Here is a 27,198-nt window from a genome sequence, read left to right on the forward strand (position 1 = left end):
ATTCTTCAGGAACACAGATTGAGAGAAGATAATTTAGAAGAGTCTTTCAAGCTGATTAAAGTGTTTTCCAGAACACAAAATATGCCTGGAGAAATGGGACTGCTAGTGAAGTGTTGCCCCTGAATATAGAAGATATTATCTTCACTCTGAGTGAAGTCAGTGGCAGAAATGTCTCTGGTGTAAAAGGAATAGGAAGCAGTACCTATCAAAGAGCATAATGTTGCAGATTTTCCAATATTTGCATTGGCAACACAGATAAGGACAGTTTAGGAGATTTTCACAGACACAAATTATGTATTTGGGGGGGAAAATGTGCAAAAGTGGATGTGTTTTGCAAAGTTGCTTATGCCTTTTGATTGACACCTTACTGTTAACCATTTATTTTAGACTAGCCATCCTGTTAGGCTTAGGAGCTCATAGGAGGAATTACCTTCACTAAATACATTTTGTTTTATTTTTCAATGTATCAGTTGTAGTGAAAGTACATTAAATGGGCCTGTAATTCACTGCATTGTGAAGAACTAACTTATTAAACAAACATAATAGAGAATGTAAAACACTTCAAGCACTAAACAGAGGCATTAACCATTGCTAATTAAAACTGAACTTGCAGATATGGCATTCTTTCTAGTAGAAATGTAGGGAATACTGTCCCTTAGTGGTGGTGAGGAAGTATTGCTTAGGAAATAGCTGCACAACTGCTTGTTCATCTTACTGTGTACATTGTAGTGAATGTCTGTTGCTGGCAATCCGTAGCAGCACAGGTCATGCAAAGCCTTGAGTTATCTCCAATGATTGTACATTAACTAATGGAGTCTGGAAAAAGAAGGACAGCACTACTCAGATGTTGTTTAGTTCCAGAACAGGCTGAAAAGTACAAAACTTGATCCCAACATAATTTGTACCGCAGTGAGTGCCTCACTTGTACACCAGTCGTCCTGAACTCACTGTATGACGTCCTTATGCTTTTAGAAAATAACACTTTCACTTCCTAGTGTAGATAAAACAAAGCTGGTGTGCATTTGGGCAGGTGTGTCACAGGCAGACAAAATTTTTCTTTTTGGCACCCAGGCTTCCTTACTGCCTTTGGGATAAAGCATCACTGGGCTTCAGGCACTGCTCTGGAGAAACTTGCTCCTTTTTCTCTGTGTAGCCATGGTCTGTGGGTAGTCTGAGGATTCAGTCTCCAGAGCTGTGTAGTTTGCCTGCAAGAAACTCATTATCACTTAAAAATAAGGACTGGTAATTTTCTATATTTATCTGTTCAGCTTAACAGCTATAATTGCCTTGTAAGGATAGTAAGACTATTTATAGTTATTTGCATGGTTTCTTTCAGATCTTTTAAAAATCATTCTGTGAAAACACTATTTTTACCAGCAGTATTTTTTGGTCTCAATCCTGGTACATGATAACTGATTGTCAACAATATGAATAAAAGGGCATTTGGTGGGAGTGCTGCTGCTAAAGTCTAGCAATGTAATGTGCCTTTTTAGTACCTTCTCCTGAGAGCCCCAAGGCCTGACACTGCTCCATTACTCCAGCACAGCATGCAGAGACAATGTAAGCCAGGGATCTGGGAGGCTTGCTGACGATTGCCTAGGCTATATCTGCTTAGACAGTGGGCTTTTGGGGGATTTGTCTCTTAAATCCTAGATATACAGGATTCTGTCTGTTGAGGATATATTTGGTGAGGCTGGGCTGGCTCCTAAGAATTTTTCTGGTATAGAGATAGGTCAACATGTGAGCAGGAAGAGGCTCAGAATGTGTAACTGTAGTAATCATGATTAATTTTTCTCTATGACTGTCTAAAGACAGGAAGGAATGAATCCTGTGAGCAGTGAACTATCTGCTACCTCACTATTGCTTTTAGCCTCATTTCCTGCACTCCCAGCTTTCTTCAGTCACACTGTCATATTCAGAATGAAACTTGCACGCAGCTTTTGATTGCCTTCAGCTGAAAACCTGCCCCAAATCCTCCACTGAGGCTCTTTAGGAGAAGAGCCCAACTTATCCAAACAATCACATGGATACTTTGTCTAGGTATTTCTGTTTTTTCCTCCTAAGTGCATTCTTAAAAAGCTTTAGAGAGAATTTTACTTAGGAAATATCTGTGGGGATCTTCTCTGGAAACTCCTGGATTACTAACCATTAACTTACTCTGCTGAATTAACAAGCAGATGTTTGGCTGCAACACTGGCCAAAGTAAAAAAAGGGGTAGTGAATATAAAAGCACCATTTTTCAATAAGAATATAGTAGCATAATATAAAATTGCCAAGTTTTGAGAAGAAACAGTCTTCAGCATTTTTCTCTTGTAATTACTCGAAATGCAGCAGAACGAATTTTTATCTCAAATTTGTGGGGTTTGAGACCATTAATTTCCTTTTATAATTCATCTGCATTTTATTAACGGCATATTGTTTCTTCATATTGTAGCATTTATCAGTTGGTATATGTACTTTTTTATAGACACTGGCAGTTCCCAAATTCTAGAAGAAAAACTCAAACAAAACCAGGAACATAGAAAAGGATGTTACAGAGGCAACCCAGATACAATCTCAAGAAGTGACCAGGTATGGCCAACTCTCTCTTTTGTTCTAACATTCATGGTGCCCATAGCCACAGGTATTCCATATGTAATGCTCTACACATACACCCTCACACCGAGGCAGAGCTGGCTCATGGGCTGTGGGACTGAATGTTGGGGTATTTTCACTTCTCTCCCAGGAAGACAGTAACCAAACACAGTGAGTAGCACAGCTGGTGACTTTTTAATGGCCAGTGTTGTTGGATGTGTGTTTTGGTAACCTCTTGATGTCTGTGGGTTATCTCTGTAATTTAATTGAGGACATTTTTCAGGGCTGAACTGTCATATCAAATCCCCAGTGCTGCCTGTTCCTCAGATTCCTGCTCTCAGACTGTACTCTAGGCATGGAGGCTACCCAGAGAAATATGACAACATAAATCACACTGAGATTGGGCGTGTGCATGTATTGAAGAGGAAAGGGAAGAGAGGAAGCTCAATCTGCCTGCACATTTATTGGAAAACACTTCTAAGGGTACTTCACTGGCCTTCTACAGCTCTCTGGTCAGTGCATTTCTTTTTCCACTTCCCAGTAAGCCTGCTTGGTTGGGAGGTCTCAGAGCACACACAACATGCTTGTGAGATGGTGGCTGATACACTGGGTGCTTATGTTCTCTTCCTGTATGTTTTGTAGGATTCTCTGATGTATGAAAACCTTTGACTGTATCCTGTATCTGTCACCTGGCTGTACCAGAAGTGTGCATTCTAAACCAACAAAAGCCTGTGTGAATTCACAGTATATTGAGTGCTGCTCTATAGCTGCTGTGTGGCTCTTCAGACACAGAACTGAATGGCATCATTCATTGGGATGTAGCAAAGCATTGCTGCTGTGCCCTGATTTGCCTGTAAAGCTGTCAGTGGATGGCTCAGGGCAGTCTTCAAGGGAACAACTTTCTCTAATTGCAAGCAGATGTGCTGTAAGTGCTATCTAGTTGGAAGAGCAAGGCATATGTGCAGATAGGACACTTTCATCTTTCCAGTCATTTTAATACTTCCTCTTGGATGATGAACACATCTCTGTGCTTACAGTGGAAAAAGAGTGAAGGTGGTTTAGGCCTTCATTTAAGCACCATCTGTGAGGTGCTTTGAGATCCCTGGGATGGAAGAAGAATAGTGATGGATGTGTGTGCAGACATATCATGGAAATCAGCAATGTGTCTTGGGGTGTGAGGAGCAATTTGCAATAGTCTGTGTTAGATTGTTAGTGGCAATTTGCTTTAATAGCACCACGGATTTGTTTGCATCAGTTTTATGCACAGCCTTGTTCCTTTCCATGTGGTTCAGGAATCTGACAGGAGATGGTTGATTTCCTACATTCATACACTTTGGAGAAGAATTTTAAAAACTTGAAAACATCAATAGTGCTTTAGTGGCTTCATGAAATTTTAAATCTTTTTAATTGGTATTATTTAACTACTAGATTACAACAGATGGGTTAATTTATCTCACTGTGTCTTTACATATATTTAGATGGTTCCCATCTCTGTAGGACTTGTGTGCCTCCCAAGTATTTTAAAACAGAAAAAAGCCTTTCCTTCACCTTTCTATCTAGCCACTAACAGGAATAGCTTGATTAGACTATAGGGATTGGATTTGTTGGGCTGCCTACCAGCCTCCTTTACATGATTGTGTGTGAAGAAATGAAGCTCAAGAGATAAATTTTACATTTGCCTCTTTTACTGCATTCAGATCTGGGTTATTTCTATCTCTGTGAGGCAAACAAAGTTCCACAGTGCATAAATACTGCATGGGAAATGTGAAACTCCCACAGTTTTTTTCTCACCCCTTGGTCAATGGTGGCAGTGCTCCAGTAGGAGCTGGCTATGGAAGATTATGAAAGGCATTGAATATCAGAAGAGAAGGCCTTAGTAAGAATCTAGGGTGAGCAAAGCACCACACTGCTCTCCTTTGCTATGCAGACGTGTGCTTTATTTTACACCTGCTGTGGTTTATTTTAAAGTACAGAGAATTGCAGTAATCAAGCTGCAAGACACAATTTATGCACCAGTGTGTCCAGGCGTGCACTCCTTAGGATGAGGTGCAGTTGTCTGGCCAGTCCCACCTGGAAGAGGGCATTTCTGCTGACATGGTTGGTCAGCCATCCACTGGCAATGTGGAGGACACAGACACCCTGAGGCTGTGAGACAGATGCAGCAGCTGACTAAGAAACTCTGCCACTGTTGGGATGTGAAGGAAATGTTTAACACAAAACTGAGCACACAGGTGAATCTGCACAGTCCAGAGTGGCAGGTGTTAAACAAGACACTGGACCAAAGAGATACCAACCAGCTTCATCGACCATTTCACTTTTACAGAGTTTAAGTTCCACCATGATGTTGAGAGCAGTTGACTTCTGGGGACAACAGAGATCTGAGTAAAGTGTCCCAGTCATTTCTTGTGAGCATGTGCATCATTTGATGTGAGTTACTGCTGTAGCAGAGTTTAGAAGAGCCTTTTACAACCCATCTACACCCACACAACCCTGTACCCCTATGCCACAGAACAATTATCAGGAGTTTCAGTTGCTGTGTGTTCAGGCCTGCCTAGACTAGCCTTAATCTTTCTGGTCTGGGCAATCTAAGCTTTGTAAATATGGTGGCCTGGATCTTACCAAGCTTGCCAGGGGCTGTGGAGACATTTGTAGGTTGATGCCACCACGTCCCCATTACAAGTAGCATCCTGTAAGCTGGAATGCATTCAGCTCTGCTGTGCCTAAGTGCCAGTTTCACGCTTTCCTTCTGCCTATGGACAGGTTGTGGCGTTTTGGTCCCTGAGTTCAGGTCTTTTTCACTATCTTTTCTCGCCTTTTCTGGCACAGACCATCAGAGCATCTTTTTCACTGTCTTTTCTCTTCTTGCCTTTTCTGGCACAGACCATCAGAGCATCCCATTGTGCTGTGTGACAGGGAAGGAGGACAGGAGAGTTCTCTAGAGTAGCGAAGGCTTAGGGAGGAGAGTTTTACCACCTCATCTTCATTGTGCCTCTTGGCTAAGGGAGATGTTCTGCAAGTCTGATTCAACATGATGGCACATGCTGAATTAAGAAATTAACATTTGCCTTAGTTAGATGGATGTTCATTCGGTGTCTCTCACTCTGCCCCTCAGCCTAGGCACGAGGCCAGCGGCAGAGCTCAGCTCGGAGCCCTCGTGGCTCTCCCGAGGTCTGTAGATGTGACACGTTTGGAAGGCACAGACCCCACAGTGCCGGGTTTGTGCAGCGGAGCAGTGCAGCAGCAGCAGAGCGCTGCTTTAACAGCAAGCCACCGATGGCTCCGGACGGAGCCCCGCAAAGCTGCGGGGGCCTGGGTAAGCCCCGGGCTCAGCCGGCCATCTGCAGTAGTGTCCCCACACCACGGGATGTCACTACGGAGCCAGCGGACACCTTTGTATTCCGGTGCTTTTTGTAGCCTCTCCTCTGGTGCTGTGCCCGCGCGTCACTGAGGGCACCGCTGCCCTCAGCGGGCTCTGGGGCCGCCGAGCGCGCCCCGGGCAGCCTGCCCATCACTGGGGTGGAGAAAATTACTGGCTCCTTTCTGCCTCTCGAGTAACCTCTGCCTCTCGGGGACGGCCCCGCGTCCCCATTCCGCCCGGGGAGCAAGGGGCCGGGACGCCGCTGCCGCCCGGGGGCTGCGGGAGCCGGGCCCCGGGAGCGGACCCCGGGCTGCTGGGGCCGCCCGCATCCCGCCCCGGAGCATCGCGGAAGGAGGAGGGGGGCGAAAGCGGGTTCACTTCCGCCTGGCTGCAGGAACCACAAGCCCCCAGAATATATTAGAATAATAATAATAGAAAGGTCTCCCCCCAGCCCCGTTTTTGTCCCCCTGGAAGGAGGGGTGGAGAGCAGAGCAGCGCGGCTGCCGGCGGGCGGATCGATGCGGAGCCGCTGAGGCACCGCGGCCGGCCCCAGCTCCCCGCCGGCACCGCGGCCGCGGCCGGCAGGACGAGCGCAGCCTCCCCGCGGAGAGGCCAGGGAGAAGGTCTGTGCTTTGCCTTTGTACCTAGCGTGCCCGGCAACAGGCTGTGCCCTGGGCGGGCTCCTGGCAGCCCGCGGCCCCCGCAGCCGGCCGGCATCGGAGCCCAGCCGCGGGTCCGTGCGGGGCTGCAGCGTGCGGGGCGCTGGGGAGAGCCCCGAGCTCTTTGTCAGCGCCCGGCTCTCTTCGGTGGTTCCCAAATCTGTGCCTTCGAACCGCCCCGAACCCTGTCCTCGGGCTGGGGGTCTGGTTATTTGAGGCTTCAGGGAGAACTGGCTCCATGGAAAAGGCTCTGACATGTGCCGGTTGGGCCTGGATGCGGCGGGACCGGGATGCGGCGGGACCGGGATGCGGCGGGACCGGGATGACTCGGGACCGGGATGCCTCGGGACAGGGATGCCTCGGGACAGGGATGCCTCGGGACAGGGATGCCTCGGGACCGGGATGCCTCGGGACCGGGATGCCTCGGGACAGGGATGCCTCGGGACAGGGATGCCTCGGGACCGGGATGCCTCGGGACCGGGATGCCTCGGGACAGGGATGCTTCGGGACCGGGATGCCTCGGGACAGGGATGCCTCGGGACAGGGATGCTTCGGGACCGGGATGCCTCGGGACCGGGATGCCGCGCTGCCGGCTGGCGCTGCGGGCAGGCACTGGAAGCCTCGGAGGGGGGCAGGAGGGGAGGGGAGGGGAGGCCAAGGGCTCTGCAGGCTCCTCGTGTGAGCCATCGGCGAGCCGGGCTGCTTGCCCGCTGGGCCAAACTGTGCCACAGGTGCACCTTCCCATGCCAGATGTACCTTCAGTGACTTGCCATTCAAATATCTTAAGATCGTTGCTTTTCACATATTAAACATTTCCCAACTTTTAACTTGTTATTTTTAATCTGGAGGCTCAGCGGCATGGTCTTGAGTGTCTGTACACGAGTCACTTCCAGAGTCACAGGAAGACAGTAATTGGAAGCCAGTCACAGCCTAAAACTTCTCATTTTGCCAATGATATAATCCATCTCCTGTCTAGCCATTCTTGGTTTGCATCTGATGCCGTAGTTGAAGGGATCACCATCAACTGGCTGAGCAGTTTAAGAGATTGGTAATGGTAAATACAATATTAGAAATAGAGATGGACACTGGGCACTTCTACTGGAACAAGACAGAAGGTTAAATTAGCCATCCTCCCCTTGGGTCAGGTGCTAATGTTACTGTTACTGTCCTGTTGCTGGCCACTTCAGTGCTGCATTCAGATTTTCTGTCTTGGCACACTCTGGGCATAGTCCATCTAACAGAGATAGTGAGATCCTGTAAAAAGTTTGCTACAGCAAAGTCTCTAACACTGGCAGAAGTCCCAGAAGGGATGGAACACTCACAGCTCTCAGCTGGAACACTCTTTTCCCATTATTTTTTACAAAGTAACCGCTCTAGTAAACTGTTGCACCCTTACATGTAAATAGTTTTCTTCACAAAGGTGAAACCCATGGTCTGTATGTCTTCAAGTCATTCTCACTGGAGTGAGAATTCTCAGGATCATGCAAAGATTTGGGATAGGATAAGTATATGTTTAATGAAAGAATAAATGCATTGGCTGCTGTGATCTCTGGTATACTTTTAAAAGGTGGAGAGGCTGACCATCTGAATGGGTAGGGCTGTTCCAATAGCTCTGATGCTGAAAGTAACCTCTTAACTAGGACTCATGCACTGATTATCTTAATTATTTTAAAATTTGTGCTTGATGTCTAAGAGAGCTGAACACCTTGAATTTCAGAATGGTTTGATGCCTCAAACCTGTACACTGGTAGCTGATCATTGTACTTTGGAAATCCTGCCAGAACCCTGCTCAATTTAATATTAATTTAATGTACAGCAATGTGTAAGGGAAGTGATTTGCTTAAGACTAGTGAAAGCCTGGGGAAGAAAAACCCTGCTCCCTCATTGCCCTGTGCCTGCATTTCCCCTTTTAATTACATTCCTCTTGCCCCTTTTTGTCCAGCTAGAAGTGTGACAGCTAGAATTGTTTAGGAGCTACTTGCCCTCCTTTCTGGACCTTTTACAGGAACTACGGTCACAAGAGAGAAGAGGGAAGAGAAAGTGTGAGTGTTCACTCTAAAGAGACATCCAGAAACGAAGGTACAGAACAAAAGGAATAAGATGCAGTAAGCTAAAGCAGTCTGAGAGCTGTTTCATGAAAAAAATAAAACACAGCTGGTCCATCTGTCATCTTGCTCATTTCCTTTCATGAAGTCTGAAGGTGCATTGAAAACAATTTAAAGATCATGTTCTGAAGTGGTCCTGCAGTCACAGCCTCCTGTAGCATCCAGCTGGGGTACAAGTGTCTTGTGGTGTGGTTAGTTGTGGAAGTTTTAATAATGGGCTGTAGAACAAAGTTATTCTTTTGCTTGTGAATCTGCAGAGGAAAGGAAATTATCTTCTTTGATTCTGCTTCCCTTTGAATAATTTATTCTACGTATTCTTCTGCATGTGATGTAACTTGAATTTGTGGTGGGGACAGGATGCAACTCTGGTTTCTTGGTCATCTGGAGAGGAAAGTGCTACCTGGTTAGGAGGTTCTGTAGCTCTGATGCTGTAGCATGATTGACAGCTGCAATAGCATGGTTAACTCTAGTTCAGCTGTGTATCTTCCCTGTAAACTGAGTCTTGTGAAGGTAGTCATCACTTCAGAGTTGGTTACACTCAACTGTGAACTTGGGATTCATACCACAGAAACATTTGCCTTAGCACAGAGACAAATTGGTAGGAGTAAAGGTAGTAGAATATTAGCTTTGGATGATACTATTCAATGCAAAGATGTCAAAATAAGTGAGAGGTGCTTTACCTGTGAATGAAGTACAGTTCTGAAAGGCACAAGTACAGTGTGGTGGTGCACAGTATGGTAGAGCCACCCCTCTGCCACAGGCAGCAGTGATACAGAGCATGAATATTTCTGCATCTGTTGTCTGATGTAGATGTTTAAATTGCTGAAATTTCATTTGGTCTGTAAAAACTAGGGTAACACATCAGCCAAAACCCTTACCAGCAGTTGTAATGTTGTTTGGATGCTGTTGTGTGGATTTCTCTTTAAAATCAGGTTTACTCTCCAGAAGCCAGGGAAATCTGAATATTTATCTGCATTAGCAGAATGGTATTAAATGCAAAAATCCTTAGCTGCCATGAATATTTATTCTTATCTTAGCTGGCTTCAAACTGCTTCTCTGGCTGATTGCCATTCCTGAAGGTTATTTTCTCAGAGGTTTTGGAGTGGACGCTCACACACTGATACACCTCCAGATTTCATGTTACTTGGTATTTCTAAACAGATTGTCAGTAGTTGGCAAACAACTACATAAAAACAAGAAAGTATGGGCCCAAAAATACCTTTGGGCATCAATAGATATCACTTTAAATCATCAGATCATAAATGTTTCTTTCAGTATGTGTAAATACTCCCAGTCTCTCACAGTGCTCTCTTAAGATTGCATGCCTTGAAATTATCCTCCTAGTTGAAACTTTAGCCCTTCAGATAGAATAAGATACATTTTGAGATCCTATACCATTTTTTTTAAAAACTCTCCAGTAATCTTTCTTTCAGTGCATCATATTCTGGAAGGTTTCACTATGGAACCAGGGGCCTGTAGTCACAGTTCTGTTGAACACAGCAGAGTATGAATAGAATCTCCCTGGACACATTGAGTCCATGATGGATGAAGTGTTCATTGAGTGCACTGGAGGAGGTTTCTGAGTGCAGAGCCCTCCAGTGTGGGTGCTGACTCTTGTGGGTATTGTGTGGGTAGTGCCATTATTCCTTTTAGCTGAGTACTGGCAGCTTGTCTCCATTCTTGATCAGTGCAGAGGGTCAGTTAAGTATTATACAAATATATTCATATTTACTAAGGACCTGCGGTCTGGTTCCAAATTTACCTAAGAAAAATCACACAATAATTTAGGATGAATGTGACTTGTGGGGTTGATATAGTCCAACCTGCTGCTGAAAGCAGGACCAATTTTTAGCAGGTTCCTCAGGGCTTGGTTCAGTTAAACTAGCAATCTCTCCAAATCCAGAGATCCTACAACCTCTCTGATGCAATTTCAGTGTTTGACCATCCTCATGAAAAAAAAATCTAATCAGAATTCCCAATGTTTCAGTTGGTATCTGTTACCTTTCACTGCACATCTCTTGGAAGAGTCAGGTTATGTCTTCTATACCTTCTTGGTAGGTAAAATTATATACATAAATAGGTTGATATAGAGAGAGAGTAAGGATAGAAGAGATGTGAAAAGGGCTTTTCATGGCTGCTTTTCATTACAGGCAGCTTTCCTAAGGCTAAGATCTTTCATGTGGTTTACTCTGATGTGAAGTTAAGATTGTCACAGCTGTAGCCTTGCAATGAACCTGTCTCCTAAATCCTGCCTTTGAATGCAGCATTAATGTGACAGACTGTGGACCGTGTGGACTGGATGAAGTGCTGAATTAATGTGTCCCCTTTTCTACCTGTGGGGTTTTCCAGGAGCTTCTTGCAGTTTCAGTAATGAAACCCATTTGTTGGCATGTTTTTTCCCCTAAGGGATTAATTTGATTTTGGAATGGATCCATCCTGTCATATTTGTATGGTGTAAGACATTTCCTTCCCTGACACAATGTGCCCCAAGCAAAGTCACTGACCAGTGTCAGCGGTTACCCAAATTTTAAACCTTGGGTACCATCAAGGGACAGCATTATCTGCAAGGCAGCTTGTGCCCATGAGCATCAAACACTGTGAAAGTTATAAATTTCTGTGGGAAAGGGAAAGAAAAAGGGAAAGGGAAGGTATGGATCATCTGCGCTGGCCTCACATGTCATTAGGTCTCATAAACAAGGGCTTTGGAACAGCATGAAGCTGTGTCAGGAGAGGTTTAGGGTGGATATTAGGAAGAGGTTCTTCACCAGGGGGTTGGGCACTGAAAGAGGCTCCTCAGGGAAGTGGTCACAGCACCAGCATGACGGAGCTCAGGAAGCATTTAGACAACATTCTCAGACACGTGGTGGGATTACTGGAGTTTTCCTGGGCAGAGCTAGTTGGACTTGATGATCCTTGTGGGTTCCTTTCAACTCAGGATATTCTGTGGTTCTGTGATTCTGTGATGTGAGTCAGCCAAAACAAAACAGAAATTAAATTGTGTTGGAGATAAAAACACCTTTGTAGATGAAATAAAGGATAATGCCCTCTTCTAAATATATCATTTATGAGTTCTGAAGTTGAGAAATTTGTATTTAAGTTTTGCCATCCCTCCCAAGTCCTGGACCACTGCTCCTTTCTGTTATCTTGTTGTTAGGTAGTATGGAGTTCAAGAATAAAATATTTTCCAATAGGCTCAAGCAGGTTAATGCATTTTGATGTACACATAGTGGTATATTAAAAAGTCAGTGAAACACTGAACTTTCAGTAACAATTTCTGTTCTAGTCCTTAATGGCTGATTTATGCAGAGGTTAGCAGAGAGCAATAATCAAACAATGTCTCTTACATAATAAGACAGAGGATCAGCTGGAAAAACTGACCTGCTGTCTGGCAGTGTGAAAGTTTCATTTTAGTGGTAGTATAAGGACTGCAATATTAGAGTAGGTCTGAAGGTCACCTGCTCTAGCTTGATGTGACTTGTCCTATGTGGCTCAGATGACAGTATGAAGACCATACAACAGGAACTTGCTGGTCAGTTCATTTCTCCACATTGTAGCTCATTTTCTTGCCTTCATAGATCCGCACATAGATTACTATGTTTTTCAGAAGTTTATCCTTATCAATTTAAGAATGCTTTCCAGCAGTAGTTTTAGCAAATTCTACAACAGGCTGCCGAGGGAGGATGCAGCATCTTCACTGCTGAAGATTCTGGAGAGTAAGAAAGCATTGCTAAGGACATATGCATTAAAGTGAGGGGTTCAAGTCTGCACCATCAGTTAAACATTGCTGAGAGCTTCTATTTCACACACAGGTGATCACTCCTGAATGTCTGCAGGACAAGCTCTCTTCCTTGCCCACGTCCCAGCCCTTGCCATCAAAAGCATCCCTTTCATCCCACCCATGGGTGAACGTACAGCACAGGGCTGATGGGCAGGGCAGAGCCTGTGACACTGCAGCTTTTCTGCCACGTTAACTAGTTCACAATTGTAGGGTGTGGAGCTAAGCAAAGTGTGGGAGAGGTTACCCTTTCCCCCTTTCAAGATGCTGGGGTAGTTACACAAATACATAAAAATATGGGATAGAGCAGGGGGAAAAGATATGTGTAGAAATACCAGTTCATAATTCTATTGAACTCAGGAGGAGTTTATGCCCTGGTCTTCAGTTTTGCTCTACAGATAACCTTTTAATGTATATAATCAATCTTCTCATTGCTCAAGGGCCTCATCAAAGTTTGATTAGCCACTTTAAGGAAAACAGTTTATTGCTGAGTAACAATGAATCACAGCCTTCAGATGAAATTAAAAGTCAGGGAGAGCCCAAAACCCAACAAGACAGTAAGATCACTGACCTCTGGGAGAAGCCCTGGGAAGGCTGTAACTGAAGGAGCCTTCTCCACTCATGCACACAAGGTCCTGCAGCAGGACTCCGAGACCAGTGGTACTCTTTGGAGGACACCGTGGCAGAACAAACTTTTCTGAGAAAGAGCCTGTAGGTACAGGAAGATCCCCATTTAGTGCTGAGGTCTCAGGACTGTTATCAGCTGATTTGGATTCTGTCCCAAATTTTCTTTCCCTGCTGTGAGAGACTGGATTTTTCACTTAACCTACCTGCACTTTGCGTCTTCCAGATAGAAAACTATTTTTATCTCTTTGAGATCTCTATAAAAAGGATGCTATGTATCATCCTCACTCTTTACAGTCAGCTAGAGGCAAATCATATAAAAGCTCTGTAAATGCAGCACATTTTGGCCTGACAGGTCTATAATGACCATTTCTCTGGGACTCCTTAATAGCTGCAAGAACTGAAATGGAATATCCTCCTCTTGCATATTCAGAAAGACACTTCAGACAGGTGCCTGCCCAGGCCATTGTCCATAACAGAATGCACTGGGAGAGCACCTAACCACATGAGGTTTCATCAGAGTGTGGGATTTCATTTCTGCCAAACCACCTGCAAATTGTGGCAGCCATGTGACAAATGGGGCAGGAGCCTTTTGGTTATTTTGTGGGGCTTTCCCATAGGATCAAAGAAACTGCCCATTTTCATTTTCAGGGCTTATATTATTAATTAATGAAGAGGGGAGATAAAGAGGTCTGTTGGCTTTGCCCCTCTTTAATATTTATCAGAGGGAACACTATACCTTGAAGACCTGTTTATTTTAAGATTTTTCCTCTGCTAACAGCTAACAATGTTTACCACTGATCTCCCCAGCGGTGGCTGGAGTGTCTTTGGCTCTGAGCCTGCACAGGAAGAATAAGGGAGTAATAAACTAAAGGGTTGTTTTAGGGGATTTTTGATAGTTGTTTGTTTTCTTCATTATGTGTTAGAGGCTTTTCTCCATGAGAAAACTCTAGGTAACCACAGAACTGAGGAAATTCTAGTATCTTGGGAACTGAGAAGTGGAAGATGAGAAATATGATGAAGAGCAGATTTACAGGCAAAAAACTGTTAATGTTTTTACAGAACATCCTGTACTTGCCCACAGTGCTTTGGCTACAGTGTGGGGTTTTTTTCTGTAGACCACCCCAATGGAATTTGAGAAGAATAAATTAGATATTAGAGAACATTCTAAAATAATACTTTTACAGTCACATCCCTACTCTGGCTATAAATATACATCATGAAAGCAGTGTAAAATACTCTGTAGTGTTTTACTGTAATTTTTATGTTTATCTTCCTTCTTTCACTCATTCTCACTCTGTGACAAGTGTAAGAAATCTTAGCACTGACAGGAGAAGATGACACTTCCCCTCCAGCATGAGTTACTATCACTCTTCTTCCACCTCTCTCCTTCTAGAACCACTCAGGAGACACCTGCAGCAGTGGAAAGTTCTTCCCCCAAAGCTAGAGTCAAGAAAGGCTGTTAGATTTACATCTTCTCTCTGTTAAACAACACTGAGTGTTAAGCAGAGGGTCTTTTCAAGGGGCCAAGTTCCAGTGACAAGATTGTAAATTCTCATTTGGTATGATTTTAAAAATTACATGCCCAGAAGTATCTGAAAGAAAGTTCAATGAAAATTGAAATTCTTGAAGCCAAAAAGCTCAGAAAATTAAGACCTAAGCAGCTCTGCTCAAGATTACATAAGGAACCAGCGTTTAGTCCTTCCCCTTGGTGTTTTTTCGTAGTTCATCTATCAACTGCAAAATCCTCAGGCACCTTCTGAACACCCCATCCAGGAAGGGACCCTCATAATTCAGTGGAGTCCGGTGATCATGTGACCCAAAATAGCCTCCAGTTTACTCAAAAGTTTTCCTTAATTCCATGCAGTTTCTAGATAATTCATCATTTTCAAGTACTTCATAGAGAAGGAAATGTGCTGATCAAGATATAGGAATAAGTATTTGCTGTTCAGATATGGCTTCTTGAATTTTCCAGTCAAGCTCCAGAATTACTGGTATTTATTCAAGTAAGATGATGAGATGACTTATTTTCAGTTGGCAATTAATACACTGGCTTTAGGGAATGAAAACTGTGTTACATGAGAAACAAGAACAGCAACATCAACAAAAGATTTTTGTCTGTTCCTTGTGCCAGTCTGTGTTGTGTGTAAATCTGTAATTCTCAGCTGCCTTACCATCAACCATGTCTGGAATCTGGGGTGTGCCTGTGGTGTGGAGTGACTTGCCTTTGCTAGCTCCTTGTTGGGCTCACTTCGGAGAACAGCTTGGGAAGCTGGAGGCTTGCTGAGCCTGCCAAGACCATTCTAGGGAATCCATGGCACTGTCAGCACTGGAGCTTTGCCCTTTTGACTTGGAATGAGGTTGACCATCTATTGAACATCCTGCAGATTTTTAATACCAACCTTTGCTTCAAAAGTTTCTGTCATGGGGATTTCAAGGGGGATCTAGGCAGGTGAAGCCATGATTGCAATTTTCTAGAATAAGGGCAGTGCTAAGGAGGAGGTCTGTGGGCACACAATATTTGTGTGGATTGTTTTAACTCATCTTTAACCCTTTAGGTTTGGAAGTAGAAGTAACACCCCCTTTTTTTCCTTCCCGTTTCTTGGATGGAAGGAAAAAAAAGAAATTATCTCTGTCCTTCTGTATTTTTTTTTGCAGAGAGCTTGTTCAGTGGTAGGGAATCTCTCAATTGATGTGCTTTCTGTTATTTCAAAAATAGGGCTCTTCCTCAAGGTTTTCCAGATCTGATTTGAGTGATGCATATGATGAGTATTCTTGAAGCATCCTCTTGATGGCTAATAAACTGCCAGGAAACAAACTGAGCTGAGGATCCCTGTCCAAGGAGCCCAAAATATGAGGAATACAAAGTCATATTTTCAGAAATCAGAAGTTAATTATTAATTTATTATTTCATAAATTTGAGTTAACTCAGCCAAGAAGACAGACCTGTAAACACAAAGGCTTTGTTCATTACTGGTGTTACGATATCAAACACACATTCTGTGAGACTGACTTTATTTAAAGTGGAACTTACCTGTGTTGTCTAGAAAGGACGAAATATATCATAAAAGTTTGCATGTGATATCCTGAGTCCCACTCTGAGCTTCTATCTGGAGAGTTTAGTCCTCAGCTGCTTTTTACTTAACTCCGAGGCTTAAATTAGGAATGGGGTGAAGTTTTGTCTCTTTTGAAATCAGGACAGTCTTAATTTTGAATCTAGGTAAGCATATGGATTTCATACTCTTTTTAAAGAATTTGAGGTACAGTTTCCAATTTTCTGTTTGGGATTTGCTCTGATTCTCAATGAGACCATCAAGTTGGAAATCAATGCATATGCCATTTTTGCTTACAAGAAATTACAGTTGTAATTGCACACAAAATTAGAAGGAATTTTAGGAAAAAAAACCTCTAATTTTAGGAGCTCTTAGGTAATTTGTGCAAAGTGTTTTATCACATATGAACAAGGATTGTTATTTCCTTTTGTTGCATGCACAAGGCTTGAATAAAGTGCTTATGGAGTGCAAGTAGTTACAAAGGAGATAGATTTATTTATTGCTTGCCTTGTTCATGAAATACATTTTATGTCATGAAGCACCGATTACCTAAATTAAAAATCCCAAACAATGGTGTTGTCTCATTCGGTAGGAAGCAGAGAGTGTGTGGACAACTGAAAGCTTGCTTAAAGGCAATCTGTGACCCACTCCATACTGTTCTTATGCTAATGTGAGAATGGGTATCCTGGTCACCATCTGCTGTCCCTGAGGTTCCGGCCTTGGGCACTCAAAATTGGTTTGCTTTATTAATGCTAGGCCATTCAGAACAGCAGCAGTGCATTTGTTCTAGTCTGTGAAATCAGAAGTTCCAATTGTAAGCATACAGAGATAACTGTCACTTTTAATAATTCACTCAAACATGATAGCCACCACTTTTTCCAACCTCTCAGGCAGAGATGCCATCTTTCAAGCTGGAGTTACCTTCAGCAAATCCAACAAAGGCCTCTCTGGCTTTTCAGGGTGATGGGGTTTTACTTCCTTGGAAGGCACTGGGTGGATTTATTGTTTGTCTCTGCATTTTAACTTTTTTAACTTTTGCAAATGCCCCCTAGAGAAACAAAAGAGTATCTTGATATAAATCAAAATTAATAAATAGGACATACAATTGATTATTTTTAGAGGGGCTAAAGGGCTGGGTTATCAAATATCCTCAACTAGTCTAATTAAACCAGTTGAGATTTAAAGGACACCATGCATCTGTTTTGCCTGAGCTTATTTTAGGACAAATGGCTACAATCTCAGTTGTGAGTACCTAATAAAGTCTCATCGAATGATGTTTCTGTTTGTGCTTATTAGCTGTATGGTTCTTCCTGTGGTGTGCATGGCTAATTAGAAGACAATTCTTTACACTGCTCCTGGTGAAGTTACCCAGGTACAAATCAGGATAGTTGAACTGGTGGCCAGCAAGCCACATGCTCCTGCCCTGCTGCATGGGCCCTCAGTCTGGAAAGAGGCAGAGCACACAAAGCTCAGAGCCTGCACATCTGCTTCACCCCTGTCAGGGTGCAGGGCAGTTCCTGAGTTGACACCAGTCCACAGCCTTCTCTAGGAAATAGAATCTTGACTTCTTTCCATTTTCCAGGTGAAGGAAGTGGGACATGGCTGATGCTGTGCTCTGTGTCCCCACGCCTGCACTAGCACTGGGAGCATTGGGGCTGTGCCAGATTCAGCCCCAAACTGCCCACACTGGGGGTGCAGGGGAAACTGAGGTGTTCAGGGTGTGGGGAGGCAGTGAGGCTGTGGTGAACAATGTGACAGGTTGTGGTCTCAGCTGATGTCAGGCTTTTGTGTGGTATCCCAGTAGAAGAGCATTTTATGGCAGAATGGGCATGGAACAGGTCTCCCAAGGCTGTCTGGTGATCCAGTGAGAGTGTAATTTTGGGGGCTGACTCTCCTGACTCCCAGTTGTTCTGTTTCAACTTGATCTGTATGCAGAATTTATTTATGATGACCTCTATGATGAAAAAAATAGCCAGTTACCTAATAAGCAATACAGCCAACAGGGAGAACAACTTTCAGCAGCTACTTTTGTCTCCTCCCTTGCCTCCAGAGCTTTCTGTTGTTTCTTTCAGTTATGGCTGAAGGAGACAAGCACTCCAGGGCCAGGGAAAATGAGAGTTAATTACACTGTGGAACAGGATTGTTGCACAGTGCTGGTTCTTTCCCATCCTTGTCTCAGGTGCTTGAGAGTACAGCAGAGCCAGCAGAGTTCCTCAGCACTATCCTGTGCTTATTTTGAAAGCACTGGAAATACAAAGCTGAACCTCTTTCCCTTAAAGTAAGAGAATGAGGAGCAGGCTTGTTTTTGGGGTCAGCAATTGTGTAAGTTGTGCCAAGATCAAGTGGAATTCACCTCAGCAGAGGTGAAGCTCATATTATGTGTATATTTTAGAAAGGAGAGTAACAGTGTGTGTTTGCACTCCATACAGTTTCTGTGTGAATCTGTGTTTCAATAGTTTTTGCTGTAAAATCTAGAAGGAAGTCCCTGAGACACACATAGAGGAAAAAATATTTGTATCTTGAGGATGAAGTACATTGTGATATGGAAGGTTGTTCTAGAAATCACTCTGGGTAATAGAATCACAGAATCCATCTTCCTTACTTTCTGAGTTCTTGTTTAGGACACTGTCTTAGTGACATGCTGGTGTAAAACAGAGGTGAAGAAAGGGGAGATGTGGCATTCTACAGAATAATGAGGGGAAAGCCAACAACAATGTCCCCTTTGGTTCTTATTTGAAGTGCTGGACTTGAGCAGAGATCTGGGCACATAAGACGTGCTTACAGGTAGCTGGCTACTCTTCAGTGTCTCAGTGATGGAGGATAATCAAATTCTTGTGAAGTAGAGCCCTTCCTGACCAGAGAAGCATTGCCTGGCTGTTACAGGGGCTGCTGCTCTGCCAGCTGCACACATGGAAGTTGTTCAGCACTAGGTGCATCTGCTTATGAATTTGGTCCTGTCGAGTCATACAGAGCTCGTGCAAGCATTGAACCAGGTATGACAGGTTCAGAGTCCCTCATCTATCAGGACAATTTCATCTTGCATCAGGGACAAGTGTTTGATTCTGTTGCATTTCAGCTTAGTACAATAATCTCTGGGTTTGCCTTCCTGATTGGAAATATTCCTATTTAAATGTGGATGATGATTCAGAATGATTTTGCTGCATTAAAATATCAAAATAGGTTTGTTTTCACTATAAAAGGCACTGCATTACTGAATCTTCATGAAGTGCCATGAAGCAAAATAGTTGTTTTCTTATCAAGTCTTGTATGTAATACCTTCAGGTTACACAAGCTGAGACTGAAGAGTATCTGCAGGGCATGTGGAAATGCACAGCAGAGAGGACTTAAAGAAATGTTTATCATCTGGGATGCCAATCTCTTTTAGTGGTTGGCAGAAAAATTCTGCTCTGCTTGTACCTTGCCTGTACACTCTGGTAATTACAGCAGTACATGGTGTGAAACAGTAAAACTTCCAAGTTCTGGTGTTCTTACTTGGTTTTTCTCTTGACAGATATTGATTGAACACCTTTGAAATATGTTTTTAGTTTCTTTAGAAATAACATGTGCCACTCCATTGGAAGATAAGTGACAACAACAACTCAGTTCTCATGAGTGAGGGAAATCAGAAATGACCAGAAGAACTATTGTTAGAAATTAAGAGCTGTTGTCTGCACATGTCAGTGCAGTGTTCCTTATGTTTTCATTGTTGACTGGGTGGGAAAAACAGTCCATTAGCAAGCTGGTGCTTACATGAGGTGTAGGGGTATCTGTCAAAATTTATTGAGGTGCTTTGAAAAGTTGTGAAGTAACATCTCTGCAAAGGACATATAAGCTCTTGAACAGACTGCAGCAGTGCTAGACAACCTTCCAAGACCATCACAGCCTAGAAGTCTCCATCTTCTAAAAGGCCCTGTTTATACTTGGACACAAACAGCAGCAAGTGAAAGTTTGTGTCCAGAGAAGTTAAAAATAAATTGTGAAGAGAGATATATTCAGAGGTGACAGGACTACACTGAACAAGCCTTCATTATTCTATGCAAGACTCTTTAGAGTGACAACTTTAGTTAGAGAGAGTGTAATTATTTGCTTTTGAATGCTTAATATTGTTTCCTTCAAGCTGAGTTAACTTACTGCCACAGTATATTCCATTTGTTCCCTGGTCAGCAGATACAGGTTGTCTCCTGTTCCCCTTGTTACAGGAAGGAGAGTTGGGGAGGCCAGAGGACAGGGATGGCTCTCAGAGACACCAAATGCTGACAGTGGCTCAGTTTTGCTTACAGTTGTTTTTGTATCTCTGACTCGATCTAAGCTGAAAAAGAAACTTGGTTCCTAGGTAGGTATTTTGATATATTGAGATATCAGTGTTATGCAAATACTTTGAAAAATGGTCCTTCTCTCCTATCAGAATGACATTTGTTGGTGCTTGGTGGAGTGTCCCAGCTGGGACTCAAAGCCTCATGGTTAACCGGGAACTGGCACTAGGAAGTTGTATCTTGTTCTTGCACCCTTTTTCAGACATCACATAGAGCTAGATACAGTGGGTGGGCTTTGGGAGCTGTTAATTATAACGGTAGTGGCAGTGCCTTCCTCCTACCTTGCAAAACCAGTGCATCCAATAAAGCACCTGAGCTGAGAGTGCCTGGCCATGTTGGGATGAGTTGATTGGAAAATGAGAGCTACACTGTGTGCTCCCAAATCACCAGCTTCTCTTTTCCCAGAATTCTTGTGAGTACTCACCTTATACCTGCAGATTAAAATGTATTTAAACCTTAAGAAACATCTTGTAACATGATTTGTATTCTTGCACTTGTGTACCATTGTGGTTCCTTTCTAACAAGAAAAGATCACAGCAGAATGCAGGCAAGGAGGAAGCTGAATAAAACAGTAACAGCAGAGGGGCTGGGAAGGGCAGGAGTGCTGTTCACCTCCTGCTGGTTCTGTTCATCTCCTGGTGCTGCTGGGACACCTTCTGCTGGCAGGTCTGTACTGCACCAGCTCAGCAAGAGCCCTTCCTCCTCTGGGTGTGTGTGAGGCTCTTGCTTTGCGAGGCCTCATTTAAACTGCTAGATCAAAACACTTGCTTCCTCAGGAGAAAGGAATGTTTTCTCATTCCTGTCCTACTTCATATTTCACAGCTACAGTTTGTCTTGTTTTCTCCCTGCCTAAGGCCCAGCAAGTGCTGCAATGCACAGGGGTTTAAAGGATTATTTATTTTAGGGCATTGATGCTTTGAAAAGCTGTGTTTAGTTTGTTAGGGAGCTCTTATTAGAGCAGCATGGAAATTTTGCAGGGAGGAAAGTGAGGTACTAAGTGTGCATATCTCTTCCCAAACCAGGTTATATAAAGGTAGGCCTCTCAAATTATCTCAAGCAGGATGGATTGTGATGATCTTTGCTCCTGAGTTTTTCTTTCAGAGTGGCTGTACATCCCATTTTCTCCACCTTTGTATAACTGCATCACTGATTGCACTGATAGCTGAATGTCCTTAAGTTATTCAACACAGGTGAAAATGATGGGGAAATTAACTTCCATTAACTCCAGTAGGAACATGATTAGTCCTTAGCTATACCACCTCCAGCCAAAACTGACTCTGGTTATAGTTTTGGAAGTGAAGCATCAAAAAAGAGCTGCCAAGTGCTGATGCCTGGCCTGTGGGCCTCTGCATCATCATGGTAATGGTATGTTGGCTGATCTACTTCTTGGAAAACTTCTTGGAAAAAAGGCTTGGAAACAGCCATGTTGGCTCTTGAAATTTTCAGGTTAGTTACCTGTAGAGTGCTCATTCCAGCACCAAATCTTGCCATTTGGCCACGCTGCTGCTAAGCAGTGTGGAGGTGTCACTTCTGAAGGATAATGGAGGAGATGGAAGTGTGACCTTCATTCCAGGTTGAGATCCTGAGAGTGAGGATGGATTCTTGCCTCATGCCAAGCCTATATTTGATTATTTATACCAATAGGTCACCTTGTCATCCCCCTTCTCCTAGAAAAGAATTCAGCAACGGAACTTAAAGAATGTGGCAAGTCTGAAATATATTAATGTATGTTAAAATCTCCCTCTCCCTCTACAATAGTTTGCAATTTTTAATTCCAGAGGGAGCTTGCAAGTCCATTCACGGTGTGCTCCTCATCAGCCTCTCTGAGGTCTGGAAAGCTTTTATCAGTTTAGGGCTGGTTTGTCCTGCTTTGTATGAGAGTATTGGAGGACAAAGTTGGTTCAGACTTGCTTATGGGTTGGGATACATACAGTTAATGTTCTACTCCCTCATCTCCCACCCTGAAAATGTGTAAGACACAAAGCTAAATCTTGCCTTAGACTTTCTCCAGAGCTTTGGAAATTTTTGGATCAAGGCCTTATGAACTGAGCCAGGCTTCAGAATCCTTGGTGGTCATTGCATCCCGAACTTGGGCAATGTGCATTTAGGAGAGCCTTGATATCTCTCTCATACAGCCAAAGGGCACAGATATCCTCTAATATCTCAGGCTGCATGAAGTGAGCGTGACAATTCTGATGATATAAGTTTTCTCTGAAATATATTTTGTGTAGGTCTGTAAGTCCAAATGCAAGTGCCAGTTTATTAAATGTAGGTGTCCCCTTTGTGATAACTGGGAGAGACTGGGTAACAGAATCCACAGGGAGAAGAAGACAATTCTGATACCTTTTTTACCTGGAAGGAACCTGTTCAAGAAAATGTGCTTCTAATGGGGATGTGCACTGCTAATCACTTCTGTGAACCATCAATCTGATGAGGTTGTGTATTTTTCCTGAGATCCTAGCTCCAGAAGTCAGGAGCTATGATTTATAGGAAGAATCTCTGTTGTCATTCATCATTTAAAAGACAATTTCTAATTCTCCTTGCTGAGAAAGAAAAAAGGGAAAAAAAAAAAAAAGCTAGAATATGCAAAAGGCAGAAACACCATAAGGCAAATAAAACCTTTAATATCTAAACCCATTTTTATTGTTAAGCCAATCTCATTATTTTTTAGGATATGAGTAATGATTTTTGAATGCTCAGGTTGGCTTTGGAGCCAAGAGACCTGCTTTTCTCAAGTGCTAAGTACTTTACTCCAGCTGTCACACCTATAAAAATCACCCATTAAAATCATGCCTGGGGTCCAGTAGTCAGACATCCACAGCTGGGGGTGGGGAGAAGAAATGCAGATACAGGGCACATGCAGAGCTGTACCATACCTGCCCTATAGTATGGTAAATGCACACTGTGCTAAGCAACCTTGTTGTCTCTTAGGCAGAAACAAGAAATAACAGTAGAGGCTTCTTCACAGTCTTTTTTAATGTAAAACATTAATGTAAAAATATTATGAACTGCTTATGAAATCAGCAGAGCTGAGATTTACATCTAAAGAACAAATTAGGTGAAAAGGAGGGGGAAGCAGAGGAAAACAACATGATAGCAAAGGGAAGTCAGGATCTTTGGGGAATATTCTAAAGTAAAGCTGAGGAAATAGGGAATTTTGTCTTTGTTTGGAAAAGGGGGTATGTGGATACTTATGCAAAGTCTTAATTTTGCATCTTGACATGTTATTTTATTACAAATGTTGCTGGTTTGGGTTTTTCCTTAAGGTCTCAACTCCTGGATTCAGGGGTATCTCTCAGCATCCATAAGGAAGTAATTTCCTGTGCTCCCCATCCATGGAAGAGTAAGTGGAAATTTGAACCAAAGAGGAGACACCTTTCTCTGTCCCCAGCTCCAAGATTGCTTTTTGTGTGTATTTATTTTTAGTCCTGATTCTTGATTTTTCAAGTGGCTGTGGTTAGAGATATTCTAGTTTTTATCCCAAGGTCACTGACTGAACTTTGCACTCTTCCCAGTATAAGGAGAGTAAAACAGAAATAAAAGAGGAAAAACTTCCCAACATAAATTTTTGGGAATCTGTATATTTTGTTTCTTTGTGTTTTTTTTTTTTTTTTACAGGTAAGCCTGTTGTGAAATGTGGATCCATGTTTGAGTTTTTGGCAACAAATTAGTAAGTTACATGCTTAGTCTTTGATCTGAGTTACTTTTTATGTTTAGAAGATGATGTAATAGAAACATTTTTCCAGCATTTTCACTGGGCTTTTTGGTTCTTTTGATGGGTAAAAAAGATGACTTGTTTTTTGAGTGAAGACAATAGAAATATGTGTGTGTAAATAGCAGTGAAGAGAGTCCTTGCTGTGGGTGCATGCTCTATGTTCTACCTGCTCATTTTTTTAATTAATATATTTACACCAAACCCAAAAGGCCCTTGAACAGTGCCAAGACAAAAGCTTACTAGTAGAGTGCTCTGAATAAGTGCCTTTCCTTCCACAATTGTACTCATGTTTTCCAGTGAAACAAGCTGATAGTTCCACCTATGTGTTCTCTTGGTGTAGGAGTCCTTTCTGTGTTTGCTGGGGATCTTCCCGAATGTGGAGGGCACACAAACCCCCTCTCCCTGCGAGTGAAAGAAGAGAGCTGTTCTCTACAATGTAGTGGTAGCTGGCAGATGAAACTGTGTGTCCACAGAAAGTGAAAAGTATTCATTTTTCTGCATAAAGGGGTTTAAAGTGGGTTAATTAACGCTGACCCCATTTAAAGGCTTATGTGCCCGCTTGAGGGAGAAGTTCATGTCTTGCATGTGCTGGTGGAAGTCTCTTTGAGTGTGCTGGGCTGGACAGGCAATGAAGCCTGAGAAATCAAGCAGCTGTTTGCCCCACAACAAGCCAGCTGGTTGGAAATCCAGGCTGTGTCCCTGAGCCACCTGCACATTCAAAACCAGGGCATATTTGCTCCTTTAATTAGTGTTACCCCTGGTCCTTGGAATATGGGTTTGTGACAGAGAGCTTGTTGACAGAAGATGAAGGAAGATTTCCTGCTTTCCCAACCCCTCCAAGGGGTGGGGAGGAAGCTGGGGACTGCTCCCTGCAAGGAAGGGTTTCCATGGGGCTCAGGTGAGGTTCAGCCGTGGTGGAGGGAAGGAGGGAAGCTGCTCCTGCTCACTGCAGGCAGGGTTTGTGTCTAGCCAGTGCTGTACATTTTGCTGAACTACAGCATTGTTTAAACTCGAGGGAGGATTCTGGGAGAGATGGAGCCTTAAGGACTTTAAACCTTTCTCTGGATTCATCTCATCAGGTGTGTGGAAGTGTCTGTTAAATACCTCTGCCTTGCTGGTCTGTAGTGTGGGGGTCCAGCTGTGTGATCCCAGCTGAGGTCCTACACAGGTGTGCTCTCCACCAGCTCCAGGAGTGAGAGGAAAACCTCCTGTGTGACTACTGTACTGCCACAAGCTGGGCTTCTGTTAAATTACTCACTCAGTTCTGATGATTCACTTGTCTTTTGCCCTAGCTGGTCCAGACTCTTTCCTGACGAGGTAGCACAGTCCTCATAGCCTGCTGATAAGCCCATGGCACTTAAGAGCACAATGAAGGAATTACCTGATGCTCCCAATCTCCACAGGGGATATTGCCTCTTGGTGTTCTTTATCAGTGACTTCTTTGGGTGATACAATCAGGGAGCTGCTTGTATTGAAGTATTATTAGTAACATTGAGAGATGTCAGATCACTTTGGGTGGATTTACTTTCTCTCCTCTCTCACTCTGTGTAGGAAAGGAAGGGCAAACCCTGCATTTCCAGGGAAACAAAAGGTATTGCACTTCCAATAAAGCTTCTTTTTAAATGAACAATGATAAATGAGCAAACTGCTGAGTGGAGTTGTTTGTGCTGTGGAAGCAAAGCATTGATCCCCCCAAGACTGACCTTTTTTTTGCTTTTTTGCTCATTTCAGCAATATAATTGCTAATGGATTAAGCTGTGACTTAGTTTAACCCTTTGTTTTTAGTAATGATATGAGAAATCCAAATGAGGATAAAATGGAAATTGGTATTTAGAGACTCAGAAAATTGTAGCAAATTAACTACAGTCTGTTAATTTTTCATATTTTCATTGCCTGCTTTTAAAGCTTGCAGAGAAATAGAAGGGGTCTGAAGAATCTCATTAGAAAACCTGATCAGTTCTTTCCTTCTCTATTTTATCTCAGGAAAGAAAGAGGGAATTCAAACTGAAAATTGTGCCATGAGTAACAATGGAAAGACCTTATTGCATACAAGGGGTTTGAACTACAAGAATTATCTGCCAAGAGGCATTTTCAAGGAAAACCACATAATGGAATTTGAGGACACAGTAAAATTTTACCAGTGCTAACAGCTTTGGCAGCTCTGAAGCAAAGACAATGTGGAGGGCAGTCAGTTGTGAGGCTTGTTGGCTGCTGCATCTGCTATTTGAGAAATCTCCTTTTGCACAGAATTGTTCTGCATGGTGATAAGGATTTAGTAGTGGGGGGCAGGACAGGGCTGTATCTCTGCCCAGAGACTTCAGAGTTTCTTAGAAGTGGCACTGAAGTAACCAAGAGTGTGGCAGATCATCTTCCTCTGTGCTGCATTAGCTGTTGAAAGAAATTGTACATGTTTAATTAATTAAGTTTCCAAGCTGTATAATAACATGTTTGCTGGAGAGAAACTTTAATGGCACCACAAGTGTCCTTGAGCAAATTAAAAATATACTCCTTTGAAAGGTAACTGCTCTGAGCCATACAGGGACTTTTGGAAATGCCTAGGATGTCTCAAGCAGAAAGACATGGCTTTGTTACCAGGAGGATTGTCCATGCTCCTGGGCATTCATAGGGAAAGACTGCCATTCCCAGGAGAATCTTATGAGGAGGCTTCTGGTGGGGAGGTCTGTCCCCAGCCCTGCAGCAGGGAACAGGGTAAAGTTCTGAGATCTGGCAGCAATACTGCCCACACCCTCAGGGAAACCCATCTATGAACCTGAACCCTGCAAAGGCAGTGAGAGGATTCCCACTGCTCTTGGTGGCTTTGGAGTGGGCCATAAATGCTTTGTTGCCATATTGAAGGGTTTTGGGGACAATAAACATTAGTCATGCATCCCAAGTCTCCCTTCTTCCCATTTTCTGTGTTTCATTGTCATTTGATTTTCATTTTCCTTTGTCCAGGTCCTTGTTTTCTGGCCACTTAACCTCCTGCAAACCCCCTCTGGTCAGTGGGGTGAAGGGAAGTTCT

The 27,198-nt window shown here is 43.3% G+C and overlaps 1 protein-coding gene across 3 annotated transcripts in view; it reads left to right on the forward strand.

Annotated features, from left to right (window-relative positions):
- The first annotated feature begins 6,321 nt into the window (after positions 1-6,321).
- Positions 6,322-27,198, forward strand: part of PAK3 (p21 (RAC1) activated kinase 3) — a 126,073-nt gene continuing 105,196 nt past the window's right edge. For all 3 annotated transcript variants that reach the window (XM_021547853.3, XM_021547850.3, XM_021547849.3), the window contains exon 1: positions 6,322-6,555. The gene's annotated coding sequence lies outside the window, so the exon portion shown is untranslated. The remainder of the gene's footprint in view (positions 6,556-27,198) is intronic.

Source organism: Lonchura striata, chromosome 14 (assembly GCF_046129695.1).
Source record: "Lonchura striata isolate bLonStr1 chromosome 14, bLonStr1.mat, whole genome shotgun sequence".
NCBI lineage: Eukaryota > Metazoa > Chordata > Aves > Passeriformes > Estrildidae > Lonchura > Lonchura striata.